Below are 9,090 nucleotides of genomic sequence, written 5' to 3'. Positions count from 1 at the left end.
TTTTTTTTTTTTTTTTTTTTTTTTTCCCTGGAGAAACCTCTCTAGTGATTATTTGAAAGGCTGAGAAGGCATCTGGGGAGTTTATCTTGTGCTGCTCTGACTTAGGCTTGAAATTGCTTAATTGCTGTTTCCTGTACTTCTCATTTTTGGTTCCCTAATGACTGTATCAATTTGTTGCCTATTATTCCCAATGACAGGGCAGTGCTTTGTGTGTGTGTTTCAACAAGACATTTATAGATCTCCTTCCTACAAGCTGTAGAAGGGTCTAGCCTTTCATCCTGGTTTGTTCCTTGTTTCTGTTGGCCATGAGGAATTATCAGGTGCAGCACCAATGTTGCAAGCAAGATTAGATTTGGCCAATATCTGAGTACCACTGAGCATGCTCAAAGTTTTCCTAAGCTTTCTTATAATTTAAATGATTAATTACTGATGGAATTCTATTAGCTTTTTTTGTTTGGAATTACAGTAATCACAATATAAAAATCTTGAGTTAAAAAGTAGATAGCAAAATAGTAAGGACAACAGTGACAGAAGGGCAAGAAACAAAGTATCAATGACATAAACCAGTGACAACAGCGAAAAATAAAATAGGCATAAATGAACTTACAGTTACACTGGCTTAAATTAGAAATTGGTTCCCTAAACTCAGTGCTGCAATGGTGGGGAGATGAAAGGTCAAATCCGGAACATGTTTCTTCATATTTTCTTGCTTTTGCTTTCCAATGCCCAATTCTTTATTTTAGCATTGAAAGATAAGGGATCTGCTATGTACAAGCTGGTTTTGTTTCAGGAGAGATTCAGAGTTGTCTCTTCTGTCTGTATAACCTCAGCAGTTGGTTGAAAACCCCTAATTTTTACTTGCCCTTTCATGTTGAGGAGCACTTCAATGTAACACTGGTCAAACACTAGTCAAACTTTATTGGTAAAATCTATTAGGTCAACATATTTGCAAATAGGAATGGTGCTAATAATTTGTTTGGATTTATCCTACTGATTATTTGGAGTAGAAACACTTTTAAATGGGTTATGATTAGGAGAAATCAAGCTTATGAATGGAATGATGTTCACTGTAGTATTAGTTATCTGAAACCACTTGGCATACTTCTTAGATGATGACAGGCAGGAGTCAGTGTTGAGGAGTCTCCTCTTGGCTCCAAGTGCTAATGGAGGACTTTCAGCTTATGTTCCTCCAGGAAATTTGCATGAAGTTTGCAAAGGAAATGCTAATGATATATTCAAAAAATCTCTTATTTCCTAGCTCTAATGGAGTATTTTCAAGGTTCTGACACCTTAGGTTATTCCTTGATCACAGCACCTAAGAGAAGCTGCTGATACTAATGGCCACTGGTATTTCTTAACCTTACAAAGTGGGATTTGATACGTTTAAGGTACAACAAACACAGCCCCAGCAAGGATATAAGGTGAGGTGCAACCTCTTGTTGACTTTCTATGAACAAAAATATTGTCTTTTTAATCAAGTACATAGTCTAGTATGTTTATCAATTTTACTTAATTTAATTTTCAAAAATCATCTGCATGATTCTGTTTTTCAGAAGTTCATGTCTGGATCCATTGGGCAAATTCCCAGCAACTTGGAGCCAGAGGGCTCCAAGCTCCTCCACATCACATGCATCATCTCAAAGGTGTTGTCTTATAATGGCAATTCTGATCACCTGTAGGTTATTTGAAAGGGTCACATCTCAGTTCCAGGACTCACCTTTGACCTGAGAACACACTGTCCCTTGTATATTTTATCTCTTTGCACAGCCATCAATTAAGCACCTGAATAACTTAGAGGTTGCACTGTAATTTGATGTATATTCACATAAAATAAGAGTTTAAAACCCAAACAACTGCCGGTCAGAAACATGGCTGGACAAATGCCAACTTTTGTCCAATTTTATTCAAAGCATTTAGAGCTTACTTGGTTACTTTGATGTAGTGCATTAGGTCAAAATACCCACCAAGCACTTTTTGTTGTGTTTGAGGCATGTATTTAGAATTAGCTTAGACAAGGTGCATTACCCTTGAATTATCTGTGTGAGCTAAAGCAAAGCAGATGCAGGAAGAATGTGATTATCTTGGTAATGTTTCTGAAACAGATGTGAGTGCTAGCAGTGGAATAAAGCACCCTTCTATGTTATTAATGTTGTTGCCACCAGGTTAATAATACCCCACACATTTACCAGCTCCTTACTCAGTCTACTGGGTAGATATGTGAAAAAATACTGTTAGGAAAAGGTCATAGCAGAAATAGCTGCCTAAAATAAGGTTTATCTATTGAAATACTGAATAGACTTTGGCCTCTGACTCCTATAGCATCACATCCCATAGGCTGGAAGAACAATCACATTTCTCTTCCCTTCTCTTCTTTTGAAATGTATTTTCCCTCAATACAACAAAACCAGCCACAAACTACATGATGAGACTAAACATGATCCAGGCTCCCCTTCCTGCAAGAATTTAGCCATTTCTGTCAACTTTCCCACAGCTTTGGTGATTGTTGAGCACACATGAAGGAAGAGAAAATGCATAGATACACATTTGCCTGGGCAATAGCCCTGTGCCCAGCTTGTCCCAGTTGTGTAGGTGGGAGGGATGGGTGGAAGCTGACCTCAGAATTCCTTGTGAGGCAATTTGTTCTGCCCAAGGTGAGGAGGTGACAGGCAAGTGCTTTTCAGTGCTAACTGAATGCTATACATTTTTTTGTAAACAACCTGGGAATGGCTGATAGATGGTCTAGTCTGGTATTAGCACATTTAACTTGACTTCATCAAGGATCACATTATCCAACTCAGGAGCTGTTGTCCTGAACTGCGTAGCCCATCAGAGAAAATCCCAAAACATCTTGATGCAGTACAGTCCTACCTGCCTCAGGGCCTGGTTTCACTCCTGTGCAATTTGGGTTGGGGCCATAGCCTCCCTTAGCAGTCCTTCTTTTCATCCAACTTGAAGGTGTCATGTGACAGAGCACCTGCCATCTGGCTTGGTCCATACATAGGTAATGCAAAGGATAAAGGTCTTTCATCTCTCTTTGTCACTGGAAATAAGCAAAACAGATGGGGAAATCAGTGCTGTGCAAGGCACTAAGTCATAACTGATGCAAAGTTATGATGTGAGATGAACCAGGAACATAAGTACTTGTGTACCTTAACACTCAGCCCACAAAAGGCTGGCATCTGTAGATATGATTCCTTTACAGATTTTAATTCCTGGTTAAAAAAGAAAAAAAAAAATCTCTAAAGATATCATGCATTTGCATACAAAAGAAAATTGGCAAAGGAAAGATAAAAACATGTATGTGTCTGTCACCAGGCTTCTAGGGAATAAGTACAGAGCTCTATCTTGCTCTTCAGCACTGCATGAGAAACAGAATGTAAAATTTCCTCCTTGAAATACTTTGGCACAAACAACTATTCTGCACTATTTATTTAGAAATCCAGTGGGGCTTCACTGAATAAAAGCTAGTATCTTCATACTGGTAGTTGAAATAAGAACTAATTTCATGCACAATTGGCAGCGCAGAAGAAACTTCCTTGATATCCAAAGAGCAAAAGATTTTATGAGGCTGTGTATGTATTTATGATTATTTAAGGTTCTTGTTATAATGAGGATCCTTTAAGGAGAGGAATTTTGTATTTTAATTTGCATAAAGACAATAAAAACTCTTTGAGAAGCAATTTCTCTCTATATAAAAAGTGAGAACATAGCACCTTAGTGGCACAGACATCTGTTACTTATGCAGATGCCACCATGTAAACTCCATCAAGTAACACTATCCACCAATCAGAAACCACCCAAACTACATCTGCAGCCAAAATTCAGTGGGTGGCTGGGAGCCTCCAAAACAGGTTGAGAAACGATGGGCTTTTCTTCAGTGTCCTCATTAAGCATTCAGTGGCATTTATTTGTTCATCATTAAGGAACGCTACTGTGTCGTATGGCTCTGAAGTTTCTCTTCAGTACAAAGTTAATCCCCATGATCTACAATCTGCAATTCTTGCTCACGAGATTTGTATCAAAGAAGCACAAGCCCTTCGACACATGAGATAAATAACCACTTCTTTGTTTCTCATTATAACTATGGTTTAATGTCCTCATTTGCGATCTGATATATCAGTATCTCTGAAGGTGATTAAATATTGCCTGCTAAAGTGCTACAAGCAGGGACAGAAACTCAGGGGACAGTATTCAACATCTGAGCAGCGCCAACGAAGGCTGGGGCTGATAAGCCCTTTCTGAAGTTCACTTACACTTTAAATCAGGAGTTCATGAAAGGCATTAAGAAAAACTATTATATTACTAGAATGGATGGCAGTACAGTTTATATGTTACACCTTGAAGTAAGCAGCAGGATTTTCAATCACTTGATAACCTTGAAACTGCTAAGGTATCAAATTGCTATCATGAATATTGTGCAGGAACAGAAATAACTCAGAAAGCTGCCTTTGTGAATAATAATGTGGGAGAGAGCAATGTTCTTCTGGGCTGGACTCACAATAGCACCAACGAGCAAATATACACGAAGGCAAGGCATGTACTGAAACAAGCATATTTGCATTTGACTATATATCAATCAGTTATCAGTACAGCTACATCTCACCTGACCCACAGAGAAAATAAAAAGCCTGCCAGGTAACTTTGCCATGCAGGAAAAAACCTGCAAGAAACTAATTTTTATATACACAACTGAAACTATTAGGATAAAATACCCTGCACTTTAATAGGCATTACATCTTGAACAGATTATTTTTTAAAATGCATGCAGAACCAATCCTTCCACGCAGGAATTTAATTAAAAACCCCAAAAAACTAATCTTCCCAGTTTGCACGCAAGAAATGTTAATAAATCCTGAGCTCTGATTCTGATTTCACTGACACTGGATGAGAATGCAGAGATTCCTTGGGTAGGGAAACCTGAGCCAGCCCTTCAGACTCCCATGTTTGTGTCCTGAATCATTGGAGTTTATACCAAACTCTGTTTTTGTTCTGAAGTGCAACACGGTTTTAGTCTTGTGGCATTTTCAGGTGACACTGCCTACTGAGATCATCTGACAGGCATGTGAAAACTCAGTGTCTGGAGTGATTCATCATTGTGTCAGATTGTCCTGCACTTTGTCACAATGACTGACAATAGGGGAAACTTGGAAATAATACAAAGATTCAACGCTGGCTGATAATGCCTGCATTGTGATTAGAACAGGCTGCCAGCATGTGAGGAGAATGCTAATTCTGTCCCCCACCCCCAGCTGCATTCTGCTTTTGCTTTCAACAGCTGGGTGTCTGTGCTTGCTTTCTTAATCTTCACTCCTGTGTCATTCTTAAGAGCAGAACCTTTTTTCCAGTGTGTTAAAGAGCCATACCATTACAAATGCAAAAAGAGCCAATACAGCTTAGAAGGATAAATCCTGCCAGTAACACCAGGCTCTGCTTGGTCAGAAGGGCCTCTGGGTGGACATGTCCTTCCCTCCTAAATCCCGACCTTATCAGGGTATCTCATCAGCACCTGAAATAGCGGTAAAAGCATTCTAAGCAGTAATTCCAGGAATGCTATAAAACCCAGCAATGTGAATTTGCATGTGGAGAGGGATCTTGCAGAAGGGTCTTATAAAAAGTGATTACAGAGAAATTTTTCCTTTATTTTGCATTGACTTGCAATAAAGGTTTAAGATAATTGCTGACTCGATAGGGTATTGACACACAAACAGCCAGAAAAACTGGTTGCAGCAACTTTCATGCTTTAAAGCTCCTCAAATTTTATCAATGTTCACAGCAACCACATCAAAGACTATGGACTCAGCTGTGTAATTAATCAAGAGAAAAAGAGAGGCCCTTTCTGAGCACTCCAGCTGTCCAAGTTATTTTGCTGGGTAACGAATAAGGGGGAAAAAATGAATGGTAGAAAGAGCCAGCAAATCAAATGTTGCTGCCGGTACCAAAGTAATGAAGGTGGCAGAATTCTCCCATTTCTGCCAATGTAAGAGGAGCAATGGCTCTGTCTTGTGTCCCCTGCCCAGGGACAGGCCAGAGGCCGCTCTCCTGGGTGTGCGGGATGGGACAAGCTGTCCCAGGGGATTTCCCCTGCAGTGGCAGGTGTGTCACATGCTGGATCACTGGCTGGGATGCAGGAACTGGCACCGGGCCGTGGTGAGCAGGGCAAGGGCACATGGCTGCAGCTACTGTGCAGGACATGGGCTGCAGAGCACCTAAGTAACTGCTGTCATTTGTTGTAGGGAGAACAGCAGCTATACTCAGGAGACATGACACAGACAAGTGGCAAACAACCCTCATCTGTCCTTCAATTCTGCCTTTTTTTTCTGCTTCTCCTGGGAAGAGGCTTGCAAGGGAGGCTGGTCTAGCAACTGAGCAAAATGCAGGTTCAGAAACGGCAGCAATAACCGTGAGCTCAACTGATGATGGAAATGCCATGTTGTCCTCATTTTAAAAATGGAGAAATGCAAATTTCTCTGAAGAATATTACTTGCTTACAAACTCAGAGGGCATTTATAATTTCAGAGCTCAATCTCACAAACAGCTCACTGAATTCAACACGCACTGTTATGTTTTGGAAGCTGGGCCCTTAGAAGTGAAAATAAAAGCCATTTCTGATGGAAGAAAAAGAATATTGCAGCTATCTAATTGGCACTATTTTTCTTTAAACAGATACCAAGTTTAAATAGGTTCAGGAAAAAAGATGAGCAAACCTCTGCAGCCTGGTACTCTGCTGTAAGCCACTGGATCTTTGTATGAAGAGCTGCACGATGCTGAAACTGGTTCAACACATCGGAGAGAAAGCAGTCTGATTCTGGTCTTGCTTATGCTGATATAAAATTGAAGAAAGCACAGACCAGGGTGGGGACACTCTGAACTAGCACTGGTACACCTGAAACAAAATGAGAGCAATTAAAACAAGGGGTAGAAAGTTATCTAATTTTCAGCAATCCCAGCACAGTGTGGGTTAGGTTTGAGTGAGCTGGAAGCTTATATTGGAGCATAAAAGGCTTTTTACTGCAATCAGCTAGTGTTTTGTCTCCAACAAACATGGGCACACAGCTTGAAAATGTTTAATGAATTGGTACATTAATTTAAGTTCAATAACACATTTCCATCCCAAACTGTAATACTGCTTGGTGAACACAAATATGTTGTTTATTGGCCGAATATGGTTAATTTCAGGATGGTGAGTGAGGATACGAGAACAGGGTAGATGTTAAAATACATCTACACGATAAATGATCCATAGATTGGAAAGATGCCAGAAGTTATCCATAAAATAAAGCTCCACAAACATTGCAAGCTGAGGGAAAGACTAACTTTATTGACGTTGAAAAATTTCATCATTCACTTCATTTTCTTTAAAATGAGCAGTAAGAAAAACAAGCATCTTTTTTCACTCTATTACTTTGGCAAAATGAGTATGAACCATTAGCTTAAGGTCTCCGGACCTTTAACTTGTAGCAATGGTGATGGAAGATACAAGTTTCCTGAAATGTCTTAACAACCACCCAGCATCTGTCCATGTAGATATTAAAGATATAGTCAGCAAAAGCAATACAAATCCACAATGAGATTACAATCTAAACAGCTGGGAAGCAATTGCTGTGTTCAATCATTCAGGTGAAATCATTGCTGGCCTTTGGTCTACCCATTACAATTTCTTTCCCTGTTGTTTCTTTCTTCTAATTAACATGTAGCATTTAATACAATTTTTTTTAATTATTTTTTTTTTGGTACAAAAAGCACTCTTCCACATGGATTGCAATTATCTTTGAAAGATTGTAATACTAAGAAAACAGCAAAAAATAAAGAGCAGTTTCATTTTTAATGTTCCAGTTTAATTAAGAAAATGTTCAAGTAATTTAAAAATGTAAGCATTAAAATACCAATTAAGCTTAAGGGAAGTTTTCCTATTAATTTTGATGACACCAATACAGGGGTGTCACAAAGAGGTGACCCTTTAGAAACAGGTTATTTTGAGTATTACATTTGGTTATACTAGTGCTGGGAGAAGATGAATTAATTTATGAAGAAACTACACCTGTTTGGCTAATCCCAACAGGCTGAGCCTTGAGAACCACAATGCGGTTCTCATAATAAGTAACTTAGCAAACATAAACTCTTTTCTAGGTTTAATTACAATTTTTATTTCTTAGATAACCGCTTTGGGTGGCCATGTGGTTGAAAAGTGAAAATATTTAAACATAGTTCTAACTATCCAGTACGAACACAACCAAAATCTATAGCTGAAAATAAAGGTTATTAAAAAGTGCAGTAATTATTTTAAAAATATCCATTGTTCTAGTTCTGTGTGGGTAGCTAAATGATACACGTACCATTTTAACACATTAAAATTCATTTATTGCCTGAAACTCTAATGGAGGAATGATGCAGGTTTTCATGGGTGGCAGTAACATTAAGAAAGGAGAAGTCCATGTATCTGATCTGAGCATTCACAATTAAAATTTTGTGGGTAGCTGGGTCCATTAAAAAGCTCAGAAGAGATTACCTTGCAGGAATAGCTATGGGACATATCCTTATGGATTCAGAGAAACTAATTCTTAAGCTGGCCTGGTTATGATGGATTTAAGTTTAAATTTATCTCATTTCATTTTAGATCTTAAATTGGTTAATGAGGCTGAAATGTGCTTTATTTCAGAGAAGTCATACTGTTCTGGACGAGGAACAGAATTTATGCTGACGTTGGAGTCAAGTGCAAATACCACCATCACTTCTTCATTACTGTGTTAACTGGTGTGATCTGTTCTGCTCAGCAGAACTTGAACAAAATGTCAGGTTCCTAAGTGAAGAAGCTCCTGGCTCGCCGTGAGAAACTGGCTGATTGGTTAAAAGTACTTCAACCTTTATTTAATTCATGCCTTATAAGAGCTCTTTGGCAGGAGCTCTTGGGATCTGATCTTATGTCACACTTACTGAGAATCATTTAATTATTTGCAGCTGAGGAGGGCAGGGGGATGGTTATCGCACAGGGAGAATCTAATCCTCTGCTTTATCAGCTTAAGCGCCAAAGCAGGGAAGTCTGTTAAGATTCCTGCACTTACCTCAGTCCCACGCCTGGGCAACTTGTTTGTT

This window comes from Chaetura pelagica, unplaced genomic scaffold (genome assembly GCF_000747805.2).
Source record: "Chaetura pelagica isolate M959 unplaced genomic scaffold, ChaPel_1.0 scaffold386, whole genome shotgun sequence".
NCBI lineage: Eukaryota > Metazoa > Chordata > Aves > Apodiformes > Apodidae > Chaetura > Chaetura pelagica.
Note: the sequence above shows the minus strand (reverse complement) of the source record.